The sequence below is a fragment of the Ambystoma mexicanum genome, chromosome 4q (assembly GCF_040938575.1).
Source record: "Ambystoma mexicanum isolate Mex_15411 chromosome 4q, UKY_AmexF1_1, whole genome shotgun sequence".
In the NCBI taxonomy this organism is placed as follows: domain Eukaryota; kingdom Metazoa; phylum Chordata; class Amphibia; order Caudata; family Ambystomatidae; genus Ambystoma; species Ambystoma mexicanum.
In genome coordinates this window covers 466,462,884-466,486,368 of record NC_090928.1, presented here as the reverse complement: position 1 = coordinate 466,486,368, position 23,485 = coordinate 466,462,884, and positions in this window count along the sequence as shown.

Below are 23,485 nucleotides of genomic sequence, written 5' to 3'. Positions count from 1 at the left end.
AACCTTGTAGGACCCGGTAAATCCCCATTATGAGAACCATTCCCCATTCCCATTCGAGCCCCATAGGGCTTAATGGGAATGGGGATGCAGCTAAAGGGAGAGAGGGCAGGAGGAGAGATATAAAGTATGGAAGATATGAACAGTCATACACCACCCCCCTATCAGTTCAGCGGGGAGAGTGGGTGAAGGTGTAGCCAGGGCAGCGAAGGACAACAAGGATTGCAAAGTCTGAGGGAGAAATCCAGGTTTCACAAGGTAATAAGGCCAAGAGAGGGAGAATGGAAAAGAAGGAAGTTGGAGTTAAATGAAGACTTGTTACAGACAGATTTCAGATTCCAAAGAGCAATATAAAGAGAATGAGATGTAGAATCATGCTGATGTTGAGCTTGGGAAATGAAGAGGCTCTGGGAATAGATGCAAGAAAAGAGAAAGTGTGAAATTTAGGGGTCGAAGGTTTTTCTGAATAGAGAGAGTAGGTGAGAGAGAAGAGAGGTTGGGTTGAGGAAAAGAGATGATAGGGATTTGAAGCAAGCTGAAATGGTTTTTAGCAGAGGAGAATGAAGAGAGAAGTATAAGATAAAGTTATTGGGCCTCATTACACGGTAGGCGGTAAACCATGGCGCTTTTAGCGCCATGGTTCTTGCTGGTAATTTACCAGTACCGCCTTGGAGGAAAGGGGAATTACCTCCCTATTCCAAGATTGGGAAGGCGGTAATTCCTCCTTCCTCCATTGCCCTTCCCCATTCCTATTTTTGCCCCATAGGGCATAATGGGAATGTGGAAGGCGCTAATTACGGTACCGCAAATTGAGGTACCGTAATTAGCTCCCTAGTCCCTTTGCGGGTTGGATTTTTAACGCCTGCAAAAAGCAGGCGTTAAATTCCCCAACCCGCAAAGGGACCTCGTAGTAAGGCGGTAAGGATTTACCGGTACCGGTAAAATACCAGTACTGGTAAACCTTTACCGCCTACCGTGTAATGAGGCCCATTGATAGTTAGAGGTGAGGGTGGGGCTGACCAAAGATGTAATTGCTGCTGACAAGCAAGTAGATGGACACAGCAAAGCAATAGCTTAAAGGCAAAGGCTACTCAAGTATATGCCAGATTTCATTCATAGGACAAACCCGGAAACCTAACATCTACCTAAATATGAATTCAGGTTACAAATGTTGTATTCAGGCAGTGTCTGTGAACACAGGTGAATCCTTAAGGCAGGTAAAACACAATATACATTTTTGAAGCTATTATGAGCCATGAGAGCAGACTTTGAACAAATGTATTTGTTTGGTTACTGCACTGTTCATCACTATTGATCTCTAGCCACATCTTTACGGGACCCACATATATACGTGTATTTGATGAGGATCTCCAAACCTATTCAATGGACATTTGATTTTCTGCCTATATTGACAGAGTTGTATAAAAGACTCAATTTTTGCAAGAATAACCACTGATGCATTTTAATTAAATATTCAAAATAATGATTACAGGTACTAATCCATGTATATTTTGGCGTGGTTTATTACGTGGTTACGCTCAACTCAGGGAGTTACTTTCACCCTAATCAAGGTGGCGCACAACAAAGCACTATTAGTTTGCTAAGGTTCACTTTAGTAAGGCCTCCATCCTGTCTTGCACCCAACCCCAACAAATACCCGGTGCCACAATGGACTTGGAACCATGCTGGTGGGTAGTAAGACCATATATTTATTAATTTATTTAAACCAAATTTGACAAATACACTAACATCAGCCACCAATGCTGTGGCAACACAAGAACAAAAATGACTTCCGTAATGGCACCAACACAGGGATAATACTGAGATATGCCATCACAATTTCCCCAGCTTTCTTTTCAAACCACCCACCAATACAGAAAAATAACTATTCAAGACACAGAGTGATTTCTGATCTGATTATAATACTTTTTCTCCCAGCAACCCCCACCCTCCATACATCAATTAGACCTGGCCCCTTTGAATTGCCAGTGGCAGAGAGTGAGAACACTCGTTTTGGGGTTCTGATGAAAATGCACTCTTTGGAAAATGGATTCAAGAGGAAAAATAGTTTTTTAACTTATTGCCACAGATGTGATCTGAGAGAACGAAAAGCAATGGGAAAATGTGTTTTGCCACACCTAAAAAGAACAGGCAGAGATGTGTGGTTAGGGTCAGAGCACAATGGGAACAAAGGGGCAATTTTGTTTTTCCCACCACACATGCAAAGGAAATACAAGGCTTCACACTTCCGATTTAAATGAAGGGGATAAATGGGGAATTTCGTTTTGCACCCTCACATGGAAACAACATTTGGGGATTCATTCTTTTGGACGATTTTTTTGTCTATGCCAGCTCAAAACACACTGGGAAGAGCTTGTTAGTTTTGAATACTAACAAAACACTTCCCGTGATTTCTGTTGGGGAATTAATTTATTTACTTTAATTAAATATGCTAAGGATCTACACAGACAAACAGAATATTTTGCAATGGGGAAATACTAGAGCAATACACAATCTAAGGCTTTGGGATAGTTTTACTTACAGGAGAGGCCTTGTAATGAGCATCAGGGAACAGCAGTGCACCTCTGGGACAGCAAGGGTGTCAGTCAAGAATAATCCTCTCTGGCTCCTCCAAGGGGTCCCAGTCAGCTTCACTGTTTCCTGGTCCTTGTCTCCAATGAAAGGTTTGGGGCCTCTCTGCTTGGGTGTTTCTTGCAATAGTTCAGCAGCAGGTTACTTCCTGGAATAAGTGAAAAAGAGCAGTTTTGATGCAAACTGGTTTAATTATAGGGCAAATGATATCACAAACTTGTCATGATTCCCGCAAAAGGGATTTGTTGGTTTTCTCTAACCGCCTCTCACCCATGTGCTAATAGGACATGGAGATGAGGGGTGTGAGTTAGGAAAGCTGTGGGAGGAGAAAGCTTTGTCATCCCAAACTGATATGTGGGCTTGTCCTGTTTAAACTCTGAAATCTATGAACATGACAAGTACCCTACTTTTCAAATCTTTACATGCATGGATATATTTTTAAGAACTACATTTTAAGGCAAATCAGATGATGCTAATCTGAAGTCGGCACACCCTTCCTATGCAGAGGTATGTTTTTCTTGATTTACTCAGTAGCTGTATAAGTGAAAAATATGCCGCTTCATAGATCCCATGTTAATTGTGTCCTTCACACTCACACCAACTTTCAAATTTCTTGGAATCAAGGGAAGGCCCAAATCAAATTTTCATTAATAACTTCTGTTATGTTTATCACACAAAGATCATGTTGGCATGGTTCAAAGGGGGTTACTGTCACCTTTAATAAAAGCCTGGAATGACCAGTGTGTCATATACACTGCCCATTTTATGCAATAAATAAGCTTGGTTTCACTTGAGATTACTGGAGCACAATCTAGTATTACATTGAAGATAATGTACACACTGCTTTCTGTCTCTTTAAGTAAAAAGTGCAGCTTTCCATGGATTTAGTAAAATAGCATTTTCAGCCACACGTATTTTCCGTTTCTTTGCTGAAATGCACTGCGCATATCTTCACACTTTTGAACTTCCCAGCATATGTCTCCCTCATTTGAGATTTAGGCCTGTCTTTAGTTCAATAGGCCTCATGTCCGACATGACCATTTCTGTGTTGGCATTAGACTTCAATGGGACTTTACAAACCACTCTCGCCTCTTATTTCTGGCATTCAGGGGCTATATTCCACCCCACAAATTTAACATAAATGAGACTTAATATGAACACTTATGGCAAAGTAGAATGTCTTACTTTTTATTTGAAAATTCATATTTTTGTATGTACAATATGTAACACATATTTGTGTTCTTTTGATGTTCCATGTATTCATGATTTTGTGTTAAAACACATTTCATTTTTGTTTTTTCTGCATTTTCTTCATTTCTTCTTCCTTTGTTTGCTTTTTGTTATATTTTTTGTTTAATCAATGCATGTACATATCAGTTTTATTGTTTGTTATTCTTGTGACACTAACAATACAATTTGATGTCAGCATTCAAACACTTACTTTAGCTTACAATTTAGAATACATAGATCATTGGAATAAATAACCAATACTATTGTTATAAATCTGGTCCTGATGAAACACATTAGAGTGAAACAAATCTTAAAACAATTTTGATAATAAGAAACACTCATCTGTAAACCTTTATTTTATGAGCAAACCTTTTAAACATATTAAACATGAACTAAAGGATTTTTCAAATGTGTGCACATATTTCATCTCCAACTGGTTCTTTGTAGTGCATCAGTTTGTCTTATTTTAACTAAGAAATGGTCAACAGATTGTAAAAACAGGAATATTTGGTTGTGAAAAACATAATATTTGGTTGAGGTGCAGGAGTTTACAATATAATTATTTTGCCATGTACGGACAGTGGCATCTGGGGTATAGGTGTCATTTTTCAGTACCGTGAGACCACTCTTCTCATTCCTCACATACTGGCATTAAGACATCATCTTTTTATGCCCAACTTCACAGTTTGATATGTATGTAAGGCAGACATACAACTTTAAATTTGAGCCTCTCTCTTGCAGACAACTAATGCAGTCGATGTGCCGTTATCTGCATTAATTGAAGGCTCTGTAATAAGATCCCAGGAAGCCCCTAATATAATTGGCATCCATCATCAGGCTAGACATATCAGATGATCATATAGCAAATTGTATGGGAGAGGCAGCAAGAATTGACAAAACGTTTTTTTTTAAAGCAAACCCTGCAGGAGATTGTCACATTCCCAATTTGAAGGCTAAGTGATAAATAGTAGCCAGTAAAGAATCCAAAATAATGGATATTGGGTAAAGGGGAATGGAGGGGTCCACGGACTCAAAAAAGTAGCAGGGGTATCAGCCAGATGCAGCAGGGTCTGGTGTCATTGACAAAACAATACAATCTAAGTTCTAAGTGCATATATTGGATTCAGTTGACCCGTGGATGGAATTACATATTAAATCAGAGAGGCAGAATTGGGATCCTTATGACACTTCTATTTGAGAGGGACAACTATAGAATTAAAGGGTTGAGGCAAGCCACATTCAATGAGTCCATCTAGAAAGCATCAGAGTCAGTTAAGACAGAGTTCTTGAGACATACGGCTGCATGTTTTCTAAAAAGCTAATATGTTTGACAGTGGTTATAATATATGACAGATCAACGATGATGACAAACATATTCAGCTAGGTGAAGAGCATCAAAGGAATCCACTAGTTCATATTTTCTATTCCTGGCTAACTGAACACTATTGCAAAACTGGTCACAAATATCATTTACTTCCAAAATGACACAGAATGCCCCAAGAGTTTGTGAGGGTAGGGAGAAAGGAAAAGTATCTGAAGTCAGAATGGTTTGATGCATATGTTGTTTCTTGTCCATAAATGGACACAAATAGCCTGTTCACAATAACTAGAGACATGTTGATATTACAGGGAGAAGAAGATGTAATGAGGTAGTGATATTTGTAACATCTGGGATTATCAAATCATAAAGTTAATTTGAAGTGAGAAAGGGCACCGAATAAAGGAAGGACAATTTAAGCATGAGGCAACTGATTTTAGTAATCTTGTTTTTGTGAACATGGGGACGGTATATCAAATATATCTAGATGGGTCTGTGTATGACTTTTATGTGAAAAGTTCTAGTAGTCAGCTGTTTTGGACTCTTCCTGGTAATAATGTATCTAATATTTACATTCATACATCCAAAAAAGGTTGATAACTCATCTCATGATGTCACTGAAGAGATTACCAAAGAGATGATAAGTACAGGGGACAAAGGCCAGAAATCACCAGAGAAATGTTGACATAGTAGTTGCTAAAATGATACAGGCATTTAAAATGACTTCTTGGTGTCACTGAATATCAAATGACTTTGATGTAACTGGAAACCATAGATCATATTAAAAGATGGTAAATTATGTGAATGTCACTTGTGTTCCCGTTGTCTAAGAACTGTTTTTACAGGCAACCAGGTGAAATAAGAGATGCCCGGATAGCTTCTATGGAGACAGTGCTCCATGGATAAGGCGCTCTGGAAGAAGGAGTGGCCACAGAAGGCAGAGAACTCTGTAAAAATCAGCAGAGATGGATTAGAAAATTGTCTGGCCTTCAGAGGGAGTGAAGGATAAATATTTTCCACTTGGACAAACGTATTGCATCTCATGTGGGTGGGGATAGTAACTTCTTCTCAAAGACCAAGTGCTTCATTTTCAAATTCTTTAGTTTGGCGTAAAGTGACTTTGCACCGTAAACATACACTTTGCACCATGCTAAATGGCTTCACTTATTTCACAATCGAACTAAATATGTCGCAGAACATGCAATATCCCCATTCAGTAGGAAAATTAGGAAGAATTTAGTAGTCGGGAGGGAGGCACCATACAAAAAAACTGACACACCCCCATCAAGCGGTAAGTAAACCCTATCCACAAAAGCTATCATGCAACTTTTGTAACTCCAAAGGAAAAAGATCCTACTGGCAGCCTTTACTCATCGCAAAGCACAAAGCAAAATGAAAGACCACATAAAAAAGTACTATGCAACCCCAATGAACTTAGGAGTGCTACAGTGCCAGATTCTGCATTGCTATACCACTGATCCTACTACATGGAAGAAGCTGGAAGAGGAGGAGAAGGACGAGGAGGGTCAGAATCTTCCTACCACAAACAACACTATTTGGGATGCCAGATGAGGAGGTGCATGTAAGATACCACTTCCCTCCCCAGGTCATCCTAGACCTGTTCAGGGAGTGGGAGACTGTGCTGTTATCACCCACCATGTGCTCACAGGCAGTGACACCACTTGTCAAAGTGCTAGGAGCTTTACACATCCTGGCCACTGGATCATTCCAGCATAACATAGCCATCATTGAGGGTTTATTACAGCCCATACAATCAAGGTGCCTTCACCAGGTCTTGCGCTGCATACTAGCACATGTGCATGCATAGGCACATTGATATGTCAGGCACACTGCAGGAAAGACAGAGAGTGTGGCAGACATTGTATGCAGTTGCACACTTTCCCCATGTCCTTGGAGCCATCAATTGCATGTATGCAGCTCTGCAATCCCCAACAACCAACTAGTACACACCTACTTCACATGAATAACAACCCTTCTTGAACAAAAGCAGTAAAGCCACATCCCTGATGGTCTTCAATGATTCAATCTGGCTAATCCAGCATATACATAACAACATCCTGAGAATGCATGTCTGGCAATGGAAAACTGTGTGTGCCCATAACATTCAAAGTGCACAACAACCTTGTTGATATCCTTCACATAAAGAGCACAAACCATGACCACACCCAAGTTAAGTAGGAAGAAAACTGTCTGTGTCACGCATTCAAAATTCCTCACAGTGCAAAGCAAGCCCCTGGTAAAAGGGCTCAATCACATGTGTACCCCTGAGTCCCATGAATCAAGTGCAACAAAAATGGCACACCTGACTGCCATCTTCATGATGAGTACCAAGGGTACAGGTCGACCGACTGTTCATCAACGGATTCAGTGAGGATTGTTAGCTCCTCATTTCAAAAACACTTCTTCCATGGTGGCCGCTTCTTCACCTGTGCCTCTTTGTGGGGTGCTGCCTGTTCCTGCCCCGCAAGCTGGCCCCTCTTAGCCCTAGTGGGCTTGGGTGGTACAGTGGTATATGTAGGCTCACAACCATGCTCAGCAGGTGGACCCTTCTTCTGCTTTCTTCTCTGTCCTCGTCCTCTCCATGGAGCCTTCCCACTCATTGTGCAAGTAGCGTCCATGGAAATGTACCTGCAAATTCAGGCACAAAATAAATCTGGTACCCCCAAAATAGTGTGGCCTCCGTGCACATCAGATCTGCATTGTTCCTGCAAACTATTGTCGCCTCTGTGCATGCAAGGGAAGTCTGTGTCACACCCCCTAAATATCACTGCCTCCGTGAACTCAAGGAAAGGCACCTTAAATACAACATTATGTGTGTACGCGTGCTGCGTGCAGTGCATAATTTATGTGTGCGGAGCGCTTCCTCTGATTTTATCACTGTTGCCTTGTGCATGAAGAGGAGACACAGTGCCTTGCTGTAGGTCCTGCCTTCTGCCAAATCCTGCCTCTTCCAGCCTTATTTTGCCTCTAAAGCTCAATATCCCCTGCCGCCTGGTAGTGTGTCCCTGGCTATTGTAGCACTGCCTTGCAGTGCATGCTATTCCCCCACAGCCTGTTCCTTTGTACCACTCTTGTCAGGCTCTGTGACCACCTCATCTGCCATCTAAGGACTTCCACATCTCAATACCAACACCAGAGCGCCACAGTATGCATAGTCAGGGCTCAGCTTCACCCCACCCACCTCAGCAGCACCATGTTCGCACCATCAGCAAGCATCCCCAAGGCGAGGCTGAGGGCAGTCAACTTATCAGCTTGAGAAGTTGACATCCTGGGTCACCAGGTCCTGGCAAAAGCAGCTTGGAACGTGAGGGTGTAAACCGATCTGTGTGGACACCATGGCTGCCATTAACGCAGAGGGGGTGGCAGTCCGTATAGTGGACAATGCCAAGAAGCACTGGGACAACCTCAGGATCTGGAGTCAGACAAAGGGGAATGCAGCCCATGAGGCAGGTGCCTCTGTGGTGGTGCACAGTGCATGCCGCCATCCAGTATCACCCCTTCACCTACGGATCCTGGAGAGGATAATCCCAGAGGTCCATGACCAGGTACTTGACCTGCAGGCGTGCATCCAAGCTGCTGGTGAGTACTCAGATTTTGAATGTCCTGCATGGGACTACATGGATTGAGCAAGTTCATGCTTTTGACTATCCGGATTAACGTTGGGACCTGTCATAGCAATAAATGAGGGGTCATCGATGGTATGTTTGGGGGTTACATAATTAATAATAATAATAATAATAATAATAATAATAATAATAATAATAATAATAATAATACTAATAATAATAATAATAATAATGTGCATTTATATTGCACTATGAACCCTCGAGCATCTGAGCCTTGCTTATTATTAACCATGGAGTGTGGCGCTCATTTATTGACCTTGGAAGGATTAAAGGCTGAGTTTGGCCCTGTTGGGATTCAAACCTTTATTGGCAGGCTCTGCACTGATGTCAAAGCAGGCGCTCTACTCACTGTGCTATTTGACTGGCTAATCATTGCTGCAGGATCCTTAGCAACAGGTCCATGTACTTGTTGCTTGCTTTCATATCAGAGTGCAAGGGGTGCATGTTGCTAGATGTGGTTGGATGGAGATATGCATATGGTGCAACGGACACGTGTGGTTAGGTGCCCTTTCCATGGCCCTGCTTGCAGGATACACTTGGGTTCCTGCATCATTGTGTTTGTGATGTGAAATGAGTTGTTGTCATGTGTATGTGTCCAGACATCAATGTGCTATGTTCCCATGTGCATGTGTCATCATTGTAACTTGCCCTTTTGACTTCAGTTATGAGCCTGGAATCTGTCAGATTTCCGAGCATGCACCTATGTGTGTAAGGCAGTTGCTTGTTGACAGATGCGGACAGCATGCTATTGCTACTGTTGAGGAGAGTGCACATTGATTGGCACCTATGATTGATTCCTATGTTCTTTGTTGTCTTTTCCACAGTTGCAGCTGCTGGATTAGAGGGCATGAGCAGTGCTTTGGAGCTGAACACAGGTACAAGGCTTCTAGATGCAGTCACAGACCCTGGACACGTTCTCTTGTTTTCACCTCTTCTGAGGGCGATGTGCCTGAGGCAGCATCCCATACATCTGGCATTGCTGCCGAGGAGGAGTCCCAGGCTTCCATCATTGTGGTGGACACCTCGGGAGCAGTGGAACAGGGTGGTGCCAACATTTCCACTCAGGGTTCTCAAGCCAAGGAGACCTCATTGGAGCTATGTGGACTCATGGAGGAAGAGTAGGGGGAGACGGTAATTGCAGGCCTGCCCACGGTGTCAGGTGGAGGTACCAAGGGGGATGTGCAGGCTGCAGACCTGGCCGTGAGACAGGTGGCTGTGCAGTCCACCATAGAGGGGTTAGTAAAACCTCTTGTCCCAGGGTCATCTGCTGCAGTACTGCCCAACTTCACTGATGCCTCCTCCCAGACAGAGCCTGTACTTCTGGCCAATGTGGCCATCCGGGATGCAGTGCTGCCACTGCAGATGGGTGGTTTGAGGCAGCAGGCATCTATGCGTGATACTGTGCTAGCTTCTCACAAGCTGCTTGTAGAGCATCACTGACAGATTGGACATCCCCTGTCCAATTGGGCAGCAGCACTGATTTCCAGTGGCCGAAGTGGGCAGGCCACTGCAATGGCCCCCTTCCTCCTTCATGCACTAGTCAACAATCAACTTAGTCCTCCATGCCAGCTACTACCATGGCTACCTTTACCCCTGTCCAACGATTGGCCAGTCTGGATGTGTCACTGTCCGTGGTGGAGGTGGACGTCCATATTGTAGCAGTTGAGGTGGTCACTGTGCCTGCCCAGGAACATACAAGGGAACGGGCTGTGTAGGAACATCAGGCCCTCTATGGCAGTGCAGTTGGTGCACTCCCCTGACACAGACTGTCATCCTGTCGGAAGAACTGCACTGTTTGAGAAGGTTCACTGCTCTCAGAAGTGTCTGCATTTAGTTGTGCTTGAGGTTCTTCTTCTTGCTGCCATTCATTGTCCAATATGGTTTTGTAGTGTGTAAAGTTTTCACCTGTAATTGTACTTTCACTGGCATTGAAAGCATCTTCAAAGGAGGTGTAGGTGGCTAATACATTTTTTTTCTTTTCTCCATGGTTTGAAAAGTTGCAGTAGAGCCATATAGTACAGTTCTTTTTGTTGAGGAGTTTTTAATTACAACTTCATATGATTATTTAGGCTGTGTTTGGTAACTTTCATCAGGCTGCCTTTACAACTTTCCACTCTATGGGCCTCATTACACGGATGGCAGTGGACCAAGGTGCTATTAGCACCTTGGTCCATGCCGGTAAAATACCGGCACCGCCTTGGTGGAAAGGGGAATTACCGCCCTATTCCAAGGTTGGCGGGGCGGTAATTCCCCTTTCCCCCATTGCCCTTCCCCATTCCCATTTTTGCCCCATAGGGCTCTATGGGAATGGGGAAGGCGCTAATTACGGTGCCGCAAATTGTGGTACCGTAATTAGCTCCCTGGTCCCTTTGCGGGTTGGTTTTTAACGCCTGCAAAAAGCAGGCGTTAAATTCCCCAACCCGCAAAGGGACCTCGTGGTAAGGCGGTAAGGGTTTACCGGTACCAGTAAAATAGCGGTACCGGTAAACCCTTACCGCCTACCGTGTAATGAGGCCCTATATCTCAACCTTTTTCCTCATTTGGTTTAATGTTGTTTTTGTATGCAAAATAGTGGGCTATCTGGTACAGGCACAAGGCTTCTAAAGTGATACTCCTGTTCGGGTAGTATGTGTCCAATAAGTTGTTCTTCAAAATGTCCTGGCTGTTGGGATCGCTTTTGGCGATTGTTTGTATATCTTCGTACGATTTAAGTACTCTTTTTCTGGATGCAGCAGGGCCAAGGCTTAGCCAAACTATGTTGTCAGATTTCCCGTATAAGGCGGTGCCGGTTGAATGCTCAGCTGCTTCATATTTTCCACATTCTCTATGGGACAGCATTTTAATGCCAAAGCTGTACAATGTCTGTGCCAGTGTTTCGTCAGAGGATATGTCATCCCAGAGGTCTTTGAACTATGTTTTCTCTGCTTTGGTTTAGTAGGCGGTGAAATATCATGCAACTGCAGTGGAATTGTCTGCAATGTAATGTACATCAACATTGGCATTCCATAGGAGGGCAATAATTGCATTGTAATCATTTATGTACCTTAATGCTTCGCTCCTTTTTATGCAGTATGTGTTCTTAGGAGATTTTCCTTTCACACTGTGTCGAACCGAACACATGAAGCTGTTTACTTGGCCTGTTGATGAAAATTGTCTAGGGAAACCAAAGCAGCCTTTGGTGTAGTATTTGCCTCTGTTGTTATGTTTGCATCGACAATACTTGCCACACTTGTGTCTTTGGAATTGCAAAATGTGTTCTCGTAGGTCACTATGTGTACTTTCTGAAGTGATTATGCAAGTGACATATTTGTGAATGAACTGCAAAACAATTTCATCACTCTCCTCACCAAAATGAGGAGAATTTTTAATCCACAAAAGAAAGCATGTGGATGTGTGGTGCTCCTCTGGCTTGATATTATTTTCTCCAAAAGTGTTCCACTTCTCCGAGGGGAGGAAGTGCTTTATTGCAAATGAAGTGCAGCATGGCACGAAAGTGATGATGAAAGTAGCTTGAAACATTTATTGGATCGAGAGAGCAAAGCTCTCCTGGTGCTTTCATGTCTACACCTGTTTTGTTTTTGTTTGATATGCGTAGGAAAGTGTGCAAGTCTTCCCATGCATACTCTGTACCAATTAAAGTGACTAACCATGTGGGTGGTCCAAGGTTGCGCAGCATACACCGTCCATCTGCATGCCATCAAAACCAGTACTCTTTCGTACCACGCATGTTTGCCAAGAGATTTGTAATACTTGACTGTAAAACTTCATCCTTCTCTTGCACCTTTTGAAGCAGCTGTGTAGCAGACATGTTTTGAAAATCGGAACCTGTTTTTAATGTGTGGACAACTCCATAACATAGCGTTGCCAGTTCCCTTTCAAAGAGCAGGTGGAATACGTTCTGTCTAAATCTAGGGTCTTCAGAATACATTTGTAAACAGCGGCATTCTGTTGCTGTTATTTGTGTCCCTCTTTCATCATATCTTCCACCTTTTCCAGTCAGCAAGAGTAGAGGAAAGGCTCATGCTTCCATACTTTTTTCCCCATATACTGATTGGCGTTCCTTTGGCTTGCCGCATTTGATATGTTTCTAGTGCATCATCTATGGTGTCTTTGGAGTGCAGTGGGTGAATTGTATAGTGGTGTCAAATATTGGAGGCTGCCCTAGAATCTAGACATTCAAACAGGCCATTTTTGAGGAGTCCTGAATTATTTCAGTTGTTTCTCTCAGGTTTTCTTGAACGTTTATTTCCTTCTAGTATTCCTTGTTTTCTTTAAGGTATTGCAATGTTTCCCTAACTTTGGTTAAGTCCACTAGTTTCTGCCACATTTTGTTGTCTTTTGTAGGTACACCATTTACCAGGATAATCAAAGATTTTTGTATTGGCCTTTGCACTAGTAGAGTGTCTACATTTTCTTTGAGATCTAATGGTAAATTAACTAATTTAATTTAGTTAATTAGTTAATTAGAGGCCAGCTCTGTCACCAGCTTTGACACACTCCTACCTGACGGCTACAAGATCCTCTCCGTGCCCAGGCCCAACCGTGCTGGGGGGGTGTTGCCCTTATCTTCCCTGAGTGGATTCCTGCCACTGTCACACCTACGCAGACCTACTCTTCTTTTGAATGCCTTGTCTGCCGACTCTCTCTCTCCCCTAGCCATTCCCTTACTGTGGCTACTATCTATCGGCCACCCGGTCAAATGTCCTCCTTCCTCTCTGAATGGGCAGACCTCTCCTCCTCACTCCTTTCCTCAACCACTCAACTCCTCTTTCTTGGAGACTTCAACATCCACCTGGATGCCTCCTGTCGCCCCTCTGGACACTTCCGCGACATCTGCGACTCTCTCTCACTCTCTATTCTCCCGTCTGAGCCGACTCATTCTGAAGAGCACACTGTTGATGCTCTGATCTCTTCTGACCTTCCCCTCTCTTTCCTCTCTCCACTCCTCCCTCCTGGAGTGATCACTTTCTTCTATCATCCCACCTCACCTTCCCTACCCCTCAGGCAAAGCTACCTTCATCACTGCCACCCTCCTTCTCGGTCATCCGACCCATGAAGCGCGTGTCAGTTGAGGCTTTTGCCGCCACCTTCTCAGCCCCCTACCCCTTCAGTTGACTCCCACCCTGGCACAGCCCTCTCCACTCTGCTATATCTGATACTCTTGATATCCTTGCCCCTGTCATGAGAATCCGCCTGAAGCCCAAAGCCAAATGTAACTCCTGGTAGGACTCGGATCTCGTCACCCTAAAACTCAAGTGCAGGGTGGCAGAGAGGATATGGGGTCCTTCATGTTCATCCTCTGACAAACTGGCCTGCCGCCTGCTCCAAAGGCAATACTGGCTCTCCGATCTCACCAAGAAGAGAGGCCTTATCCAAGCCTGCATCTCTGCGGCATCTAACAATTCGGTGAACTCTTTTAAATCTGCAAGGAGCTGGCTAACCCTGATGCAGTCTCTACCTCTCCTGTCCCCTCCCAGGCCCTCTGCACGGCACTGGACGCTCACTTAATTTCAAAAACTCAGGACATCCTGTCCTCACTCTCCTCCTATCACCTCCCTCCCTCTATTCCCTGCTCTTCCTCTGGCTCTTCTGCAGCCACCCCTCCTCCCGCCTTCTCTACCTTTCCCCTTTTCTCTGTTAACCAGGTTTCCAGACAAGTCCGATGTAGGAAAGTCTTGTCAAAACAGGTTCACCCCGGTTCCTCCAAAACTATCAAGGACCACATCGTCTCCCTGGCTCCTGCACTGGCTGACTTCTACAATCACTCCTTCGCCTCTGGAGTCTTCCCATCCCCCCTTAAGCACTCCCTTGTGCACCCTCTTCTTAAGAAACCCTCTTCTGACCCCTCCTGCCTGGCTAACTATCGCCCAATCTCCATCACTCCCTTCCTTGGCAAGCTCCTGGAGAAACTGGCCATCTCCCAGCTTAATCTCCATGCTGAATCTGTTGGTAGTCTTCATGACCATCAGTCTGGCTTCAGAGCTGCCAGAAGCACGGAAACTGCTCTCCTGAACATCTGTGAAGACCTGCACTCGAACCTTGACTCTAACACTCCGTGTGTTCTCATTTTGCTCGATCTCTCTTCTGCCTTTGATACTGTCAACCATGCCATCCTGCTCAACTGTCTCCGTGATAACCTGGGTATCACTGGTCAGGCTCTGGCAGGGCTGACCTCTTTCCTCTCCAATCAACTCTCCCAGGTCCAACTGGGATCCTTCCTCTCTGACATCCTTTTCTCTCCCTGTGGTGTCCCCCAGGGATCTAACCTATCTCACTGGCTGTTCAACCAGTATCTGGCACTCCTTGCCCACCGCATCGCCGCTCTCTGCCCCAACTTTCAGTGCCGTGCGGATGATACCCAGCTCATTTTCAGGCTACCCACGGCCTCCTCCTCTCCTTCCCTCATCTCTGACTGTCTGTCTGCTATCCAGGAATGGTGTGCCACTAATTACCTCTGCCTTAATGCCAGTAAGACTGAGATTCTACTCATCGGCACACCCACTCCCTCCTTCCCTCGAGCTCTCTGGCCGGCCTCTGTTGGCCCTCTTCCTGCTCCTACCTGCAAGGCAAAAAACCTCGTGGTCATCTTGGACTCCACACTCTCCTTCTCTTCTCACATATCTGACGTCTCTAAGAAGTCACACTACCAGCTGCACCTTCTCAGAGGTATTCTTCCTTTCCTCTCCTTCCCCCAAAAGCTCACTGTCTCCAGAGCCCTGATTCTCTCGAAGCTGGACTACTTTAACAGCCTCTATCTAAATCTGCCTGCCTCTACTCTCCACCCTCTGCAACTCATTCAGAACAGGACTGCAAGATTTGTCCTTGGCCTCAAGCCCAGGGACCGTATCTCTCCAGGACTGAAATCTCTACACTGGCTCCCAGTGGCTGAGAGGATTAAGTTCAAAACCCTCTGCATTGTCCACAAGGCCTTCTGGGGCGTGGGGCCAAAATACCTTCAACGCTCTCTTCCTAAATATCTTCCTTCTCAAGCTCTTCGCTCATCCACCTCCAACTCCCTCAGGGTGAGCCGCTTCTCCAAGCAACGAGTTGGGGGTAGATCTCTCTCCGCGGCAGGGGCCTCCCTCTGGAACAGCCTTCCTGCCTCCCTGAAACTTGAGGAGAACCATCTCCAGTTCCGGAAGCACCTCAAAACCTTCCTCTTTGTTTCTGCTTTCTCTCCCCCTCTCCCCTGCTAAATTCCTGACTGAAACTGCACTGAATCTGCAACTGGGCCACTTTCACCGATCTCGGTCCTTGGCCCAGCCACTCTCCCCTTGCACTGCCTCCCTGGCAACCCCTGCACTGCTGGACTGTCTCTGTATCCCTACAGCCCCCCTTCCCAGCACTTGTCTGCACTTACCTTGCACTTGCCACCAGCTGGCCCTTATTATTTATCTTGTTATTCTACTACCCCTGTACTGCACTTTCCCCTCTCCCTTTCCCCTTGCACTTTTCCCTTCCCCTCTACCCATGCACTTGCGCAATCTGAATGACACCTGGCCTAATAGGATCGTTGTCTGTCTTCCCTTTGTTCCCCCCTCCCTGCCTCGTCTCGCCTTGAAACACTTGTGTATAGGCGCGTTATAAATGCCATATCATATCATGAATGCCTCTCAGTAATTCGGTGGGAGGCAATTTTGCAGTTTTCGGTTTAAGTCGTATTATTGCTTGAAATGGGTGCATTGTTTGGATTAGAATGGTCTAAATCAAATTAAGCTGCTGCAGTGTGTTTGAAAGTGGAAATAGTTCCAAATTAATACTAATTGCCCGTGAAGGCCTTTGGTTATGGTCAAGTTTTGCACTGCAGGATGTTGTAGGTGCCTTTCCCCGGCTTACTACGTGTAAGAGAAAATAAAATAACCAACACAACCCCTGTCGGGGAAGGAGGCACTGAGAACCGGCTGCAAGAGTTCAAAGGATGGTTTATTTCTCCAGCTAGGAAATAATCCAAACAAAATGCCCACCCCATTTACATCAGCACTCATATATATATCAATTAAAGTAAATCTAACAAAAAATACTAGATGGACCCGATTGGCCAGGTGGTGTGGTGCTGTAGGTGTGGGTGGCATCTCTTCCTTCTGATTGGCTGAGTGGCTGACGAGATGATGGACGTCAAATATCTTGTGCTCCACGCAGGTCAGGGTCCGGTCATTGTGGTCACTACCTAAACTAATATGTGGCATTCGTAAAACACTAAATAACAAATTATCTAAACATTTTATACTTCTTTTCATATTTCTACACAAATCACACATAGGCCCTCATTACAAGTCAGGCGGTGGACCATGGTGCTATTAGCACCATGGTCCATGCCGGATTCCGCCATGGTGGATGGCGGAATTACCGCTCCATTCCAAGGTGAGTGGGGCGGTAATTCCCCATTCACCATTTGCCCTTCCCCATTCCCATTTTTGCCCCATAGGGCATAATGGGGATGGGGAAGGCGCTAATTACGGCACCGTAAATTACGGTGCCGTAATTAGCACCAAGGTCGCTTGGCGCCTTGGACTTTAACGCCTGCAAAAAGCAGGCGTTAAATTCTGAATCAGGCGTCAAGGGTTAACTGCGCCGACGGTGCCGTTAAACCCTTAATGTCTGACTTGTAATGAGGGCCATAGTATTTATTGGGCCTCATTACGACCCTGGCGTTGGACCATGGTGCTAATAGCACCATGGTCCATGCCGGTAACTTACCGACTCCGCCATGGCGGAATGGGGAATTACCGCCCCATTCCGAGGTTGGCGGGGCGGTAATTCCCCATGCCACCATGGCCCTTCCCCATTCCCATTTTTGCCCCATAGGGCTCAATGGGAATGGGGAAGGCGCTAAGTACAGTGCCGCAAATTGGGGCACCGTACTTAGCACCAAGGTCCCCTTGCGGGTTGGTTTTTAACACCTGCAAAAAGCAGGTGTTAAAGTCTCCAACCCGCAAAGGGACCTCATAATCAGGCGCTAAGGGATTACCGGTACGGGTACCCTTACCGGTACCGGTAATCCCTTAGCGCAAGGGTCGTAATGAGGCCCATTGTCAGTACAATTGGGTCATTCGTAGCTTTAATTGGAGGCCTTGACCTTTATTGTGCATGTAAAAAGAGTCAAGCTGTGTTTCACATATCTCCTAAGCTTTAGACCTATTAGTATAAGTAAAAACATATATTGTGGCAAAGTGCTTAAGGCTAGTAGTGGGTGTGTTGGGTGGGTTTCGCAGCGCAGGCGAGGGTCTGCCACTTGAAAGAAATACCTTACAGGGAGCGCACGGTCAGGATGGCAATAAATTACTCTAAATGGGGGTGGGTGGCTTGCACGTTTATGGGGACGAACGAGCAAAAAGTGCTTAGCTCATCCTGGTTCACATGCTGGTTCTCATGCTGGCAGTGATCTCAGAGGAAGAAAACTGTATCATATTGGTTGTTGCAACTTTCTCCAGCTTCAGCGTGAGAATGTGAGCGCAGAGCTTTCCTTCGCAGGGGGAGTGCAAGGGTGGGGGCCAGCCAGCTGCCTGCGCACCTTGTGTGTGTCTCTGTCCTTGGCTGTTGCGGTGGAAGGGGGAGCTGAGCCTTGCTGTACTCAGTGAGGCCTGTTTACCCAAGATGGAGTCGAAAGGGGGCACAAAAGATGGATGCTTCGTGTCCTGCTCAGTAGTCCCATCTATGTAGCGGTCAACCGTGGTTAACTTTACATAAGGGCAAGGGGCAACCCCACTACTGGAGGCACGTGGTCCAAGTCCCGTACTGAGGAGTGGACGGTGCGAGGGGGCCTGATGTCCCTCGCTCCCATACATTCCCCCCTTTTGTTACATCTAAAGTAACAAACTACTTATCTCGTTCTTTCCGTTCTACCTCCGGTAGAGCTCAGCTTCAGCCACTGCCTCATCCCAAGCAGGTGTACCCTTTATGGGCATCCAGGCTTTGCACACACTTCTTAAGCTATTACCCCTTCTTGCGTATTCTTCTGGGGTCACCATTAAGTATATCCCACCATCCCCATCCAAATCTATCCAAACCTCGTTATACCACAGCAAGTCCTTTGGTTCTTTAATGGTAGTGTGATGTAGATTATCGACCACGTCCCCATACTGCCTATAGATGGCAGTCATTCTATACTGCGGTGTGGTGTATTCTCCAGTTTGTACTTGGGCATCTATCATGGTAGCCACTGTTGTCTGTCAGCCCACTGTTACCATCATCATCGCTGAATTAGGCATATTATTTTCACAGCATCTTAGTCCCAGTTGGCACACACAGAACATTAGCAGAAGAAAGACAATAATGGGAATGAGTATCTTCGCTGCTATGTTCACCCATGATGGTATCCAGCTGAACAGATTGTCGAACCACGTGCTGTTGTCTGCTCCACCTTCCGTTCTCATTCTTTCTCCTAATTTATGCACTGCTGTTATCACGTGTAACAGTGTCCCGTTATCAGCATCTGAAGTTGGTACGAACGTGCAGCACGCCCCCCCAATTTTTTTGCAAACACCGCCGTCCATCGCCGTGATAAGATCTAAGACATATCTGTTTTGCATCGTCATCAGACGCAGTGCACAGAGCTCTATTTTTACGATGTTGAATCCTTCTTCAGTGTCATTAGCCAGCTGGATGAGCTCCCAGCGTGTTATCTGCAGCCATTCCGCATTTGTGCTGGCTTGAACGCCTGGTGCTAGAAATTATGCAAAAAATGTCTCTGCAGATGAGAAAAGCTTGTACTGCTGTGGGATTTCAGCAAGGAGTTCTGATGATTTGGACAAAATATAATTGGATCTTTTGCTGCGTGACAACTTGGTTCTCAATGTTTCTTCTGACAATAGTTCGTATGCTGGGGGCTCTGTGATTGTCTCATCGGGCGCTGTCGATGGTTCAGCCGATTGCCCTGCTGCCGATATGTCAGCCGATTGCCTGCTGTCGAACCATCAGCCGAAGGCCTTGCTGTAAACTGAACGTGGCTCTCTGGTATCACTATTAGTGCTGAGTGAAGTGTGGCTAGAGCACAGGTTCCTCTCCAGAATGCTGGGAGATGCAAGTAAGCTTGTTTGCCACAGATCCAGTATATGTCCATTGATGCGGCAGTGCCTTTTTTCATTTCTGGTATTATTAAAGTCGTATTGCACTGCTGTATGTTTCCCATATTCACCTTCCCTTCTCCATGGAAGCAAAGTTCGTGCAGTATTTCCTTTTGAATCTTTATGGGTCTCTCCAGTGGTGTGACCCATGTCAGCTTGGTGATATGCTGTGACCAGATGGGGATGCACGTTTCTTTTGCCCACTCGTATGTTTTGTCTGGCAGCCCTCGAAGCCCCTCAGCTTTGCATTCAATCGTTTCATCATGCCACTTGTTGTCTGCTTACCTTGTCACTTTTATGATGTAAAATGGCTCTTGGAGGCAAATTACTCCTTGTTGTCTGCTGGTGCATGTCTGTTAGTTTTCCAATTTTTCCATGGTGACTGTGTGTGCCTGAAATGTCTTTTTTTATTGTACACAGCATCAGATGAATCAAACATTGGGCCTCAGACAAGGGTACTTTCTGTGGAATTAACATTTTTGGGGTTCCAGTTGCATGAGGAATAAGTGAGCACACGTAGCAACTTTCATTACTTGCTTGCTTTGGTTCGGTGCTCATGTCTGAATACCATTTATTTGATTGGTCAGAGTGTCGGGGGTCCTCTATTTCATCTAACCCCAGATTATGATAAATATCATATCTGTTTTTTCCTGCCCCCCTTTTTCTCCTCTCTCTTTTGTTTTTTAATTGGGTACCAACTCGTTGATATTGCAGCGGGAATATTCTGGACCATGCATCATCAATGTTGTTCATGGTGACATGTGTGTATTCAGTAGTGGTTTCTGGTGCCGTGTGTGTGCATGCTTGTATTTCTGGAGTTAGTCAACCAATAGTAACCGTCATTTACATCCTATCCAGGCTCTATTTCCTTGGCCATAGTATTACTCAACAATGGGATAGCAGTTTTGTTTACATGCAATTGGTCATAGGGTGGCGTTTCATTTATACTATTCGATTCAATGTTATAAGTGTCCTTCCAAATGGTTGTTACTCCAGTCCATATTAGTTTAGACCCTGGTTTTATCATGTTAGCCCCGCTCCCCCCTTTGTTCATTTCATTTGCCACAAATAAAATGACGTTATACCAAATAAAACAAAACATAATTATTGCAAATAGTATGGCAGCATATTTTATAACGCATTCCACATTGCTCAATCTACTAGCCCTAGTGGCATCCCTATTTCTATCTAACATTTCAGCCTGCTCAGCCGTTTCATCGCATTGGCTCATGTTGAACCTATGTGGGCGAGACAAATTTGTTAAGCCATCGTGAAAAGAAACATATTTGCAATTGTTCATTCTTTTTCTTTTTTTTTGCTTAGTTAGGCATTTAACAATTCCTTTCCATTTATCATAAAACAATGAGGAACAATAGGAGAAATAACACATTTCATATGAGAGTAAGAGAGAAAAAAGAGAGAGAGAGAGAGAATATAAAAATAAAAAAATAAAAAACATTTTGCTTTTCTACTATACTTTTCCTCTCTTAGTTGCAGTTTTCATCATGTCAGACTGTGTTAGCAATGCCATCCACACAGTCTGTTTCATTTTGGGGGAGTGCGACACTGCGCGCCCTTCTCACGTCCGAGAGGTGCACCCAGTATTTCAGTCTCTTCACCTTGACTGCAGTTGGTGTGCTGTACACCACTGTGTATGGACCATGAAATCTTGGTGAATTCCACCTTCTTACAAAGCTTCTAACATAGATGTGTTCCCCTGGCATTAATGGCCCCCCTGGGCTATCTGCTGCTGGCATGGAGGTGTCTGTTGCTACATCTTCAGTAAATGGCAGAGCAATTTGTTTTGCTATGCTGCGTACTGCGCGCGTTAGCTGTGCTAGGTATTCCATAAACTCTTCCCCCAGCACTGTGGCAGCCCTGTGTGCATCCGACGCCCTCCTAACAGGTGAGGGCGGCGTGTGCATTGTTCTCCCCATCACGATTTCGTGGGGGCTCAAATGGTGATCCTTGCATGGTTGATTTCTGAGTTGGAACAGTGCTAGGGGCAGACAATATATCCAATTTTTTTTCAACGTGCTGCATAATTTTGATAAATTGCTTTTGAGCAGCCCGTTGATCCTCTCCACAACTCCATTGGCCATTGGATGATAAATCGAACATATTTTATGTTTCACCCCCAGAAGGGAGGTTACTTCTTCGAAAAGATCATTCACAAAGTGCGTGCCGTTGTCTGAACGGATCACGTCACAGATTCCCCACTGCGAGAATACTTCTCGCACAAGGAACTTGGCAGCACATTTTGCATCAGGATGGGGGCAGGGGCCCGCTTCCACCCACCGTGAAAAAGGGCATACCACCACAATCAAGTATCTCGCTCCATTACATCTTTCTTCCATATCGGCATAGTCGATATGTAGTTCTCTGAATTGACCTGTAGGGCATGGCAAAGTGCCACGCAGAGTTCGTAATGTCATTCCTCAATTGTAAGTTTGGCATGTAATGGATTCAATCACAAATTTAGACAAGTATTCGTGCAGATTGGGAACAAACCAATCCTCCTGAATGTCTGAGGCAATGTGTTGTTTTGCAACGTGAGCTGGGAAGTGCAGTTGTTGAACGCTACTTCTAATAATTCTTCAGGCGTCACTACCTTGCCTGTCGTTTCCTGTCTCCAAATGAGATCTGTGGCTGATTGTTTACACCCTTGTTTGCCCCACAACTCCTGCTCTTCCGGTAGGGCCCTTCTCTGGAGTTCTATCAATTGTGCTATGGGCGTGTTACTGTATGCTTCTGCTGGTTGTTCTGCTGTGGCTGTTTTTACAACGTACTCTGATGTTGGTGTCTTATTGAAGTATGAGGCCTCCTTCGCTGCTGTGTCGGCTGCTGCGTTCCCCAATGAGACAGCGTCTGTGTTATTGGTATGGGCTTGGCATTTAACCACTGCCACTACCGATGGCTCTGCTAAAGCTTCTATTAGTTCATTTAGCAACGTGGCATGTTGTACGGGGGACCCGTCTGCTCTTCTGAACCCTCTCCTTCGCCAACGTGATAGCCCTGAGTGAACTGATGTGGTGGCATAAACTGAGTCTGAATATATGGTTACTGCAAAATCTTTGGCTGTGTGTAACGCACTGGTTAGTGCAGTCGGTTCGGCTGCTTGTGCAGAGTAGTGTGAGGGGAGGCGCTTTTGAACAATCACTTTGTATGTGTCTTCTTCCATGCGCACTACTGCCATCCCCACATGTTTCTCTCCTGTCTCTGAGTTTATGGATGCTGACCCGTCTTTGAAATAGATTTCTCCTTCTGTAAGGGCATTTTCTCTTGCTTTGGGAATGTCATCGCCCTCTCCCTCATACGTGCTACAATCATGTTCCTGTAAATCTTCAGTTGTGCATGGCTCTGTAATGAATGTGGCTGAGTTCATTGTCTTGCATCTGACCACGTGTACATTTGAACTGGATATTATTATTTCATAAGCAGATGCTCTCTGTGTTGTGAGAGTAGATTTTGATCATTCTAGGATAGCAAATAATGAGTGTTCCGCATATAGCGTCACTGAACAATCCATTACGATCGTGGCACTTTTCTCAATGGCGAAGGCCGCTGCAGCGAGGGCCTGTTTGCAAGCAAAATGTCCCTGCATTACTGGGTCTAATATTCCACTGTAGTATGCTAAT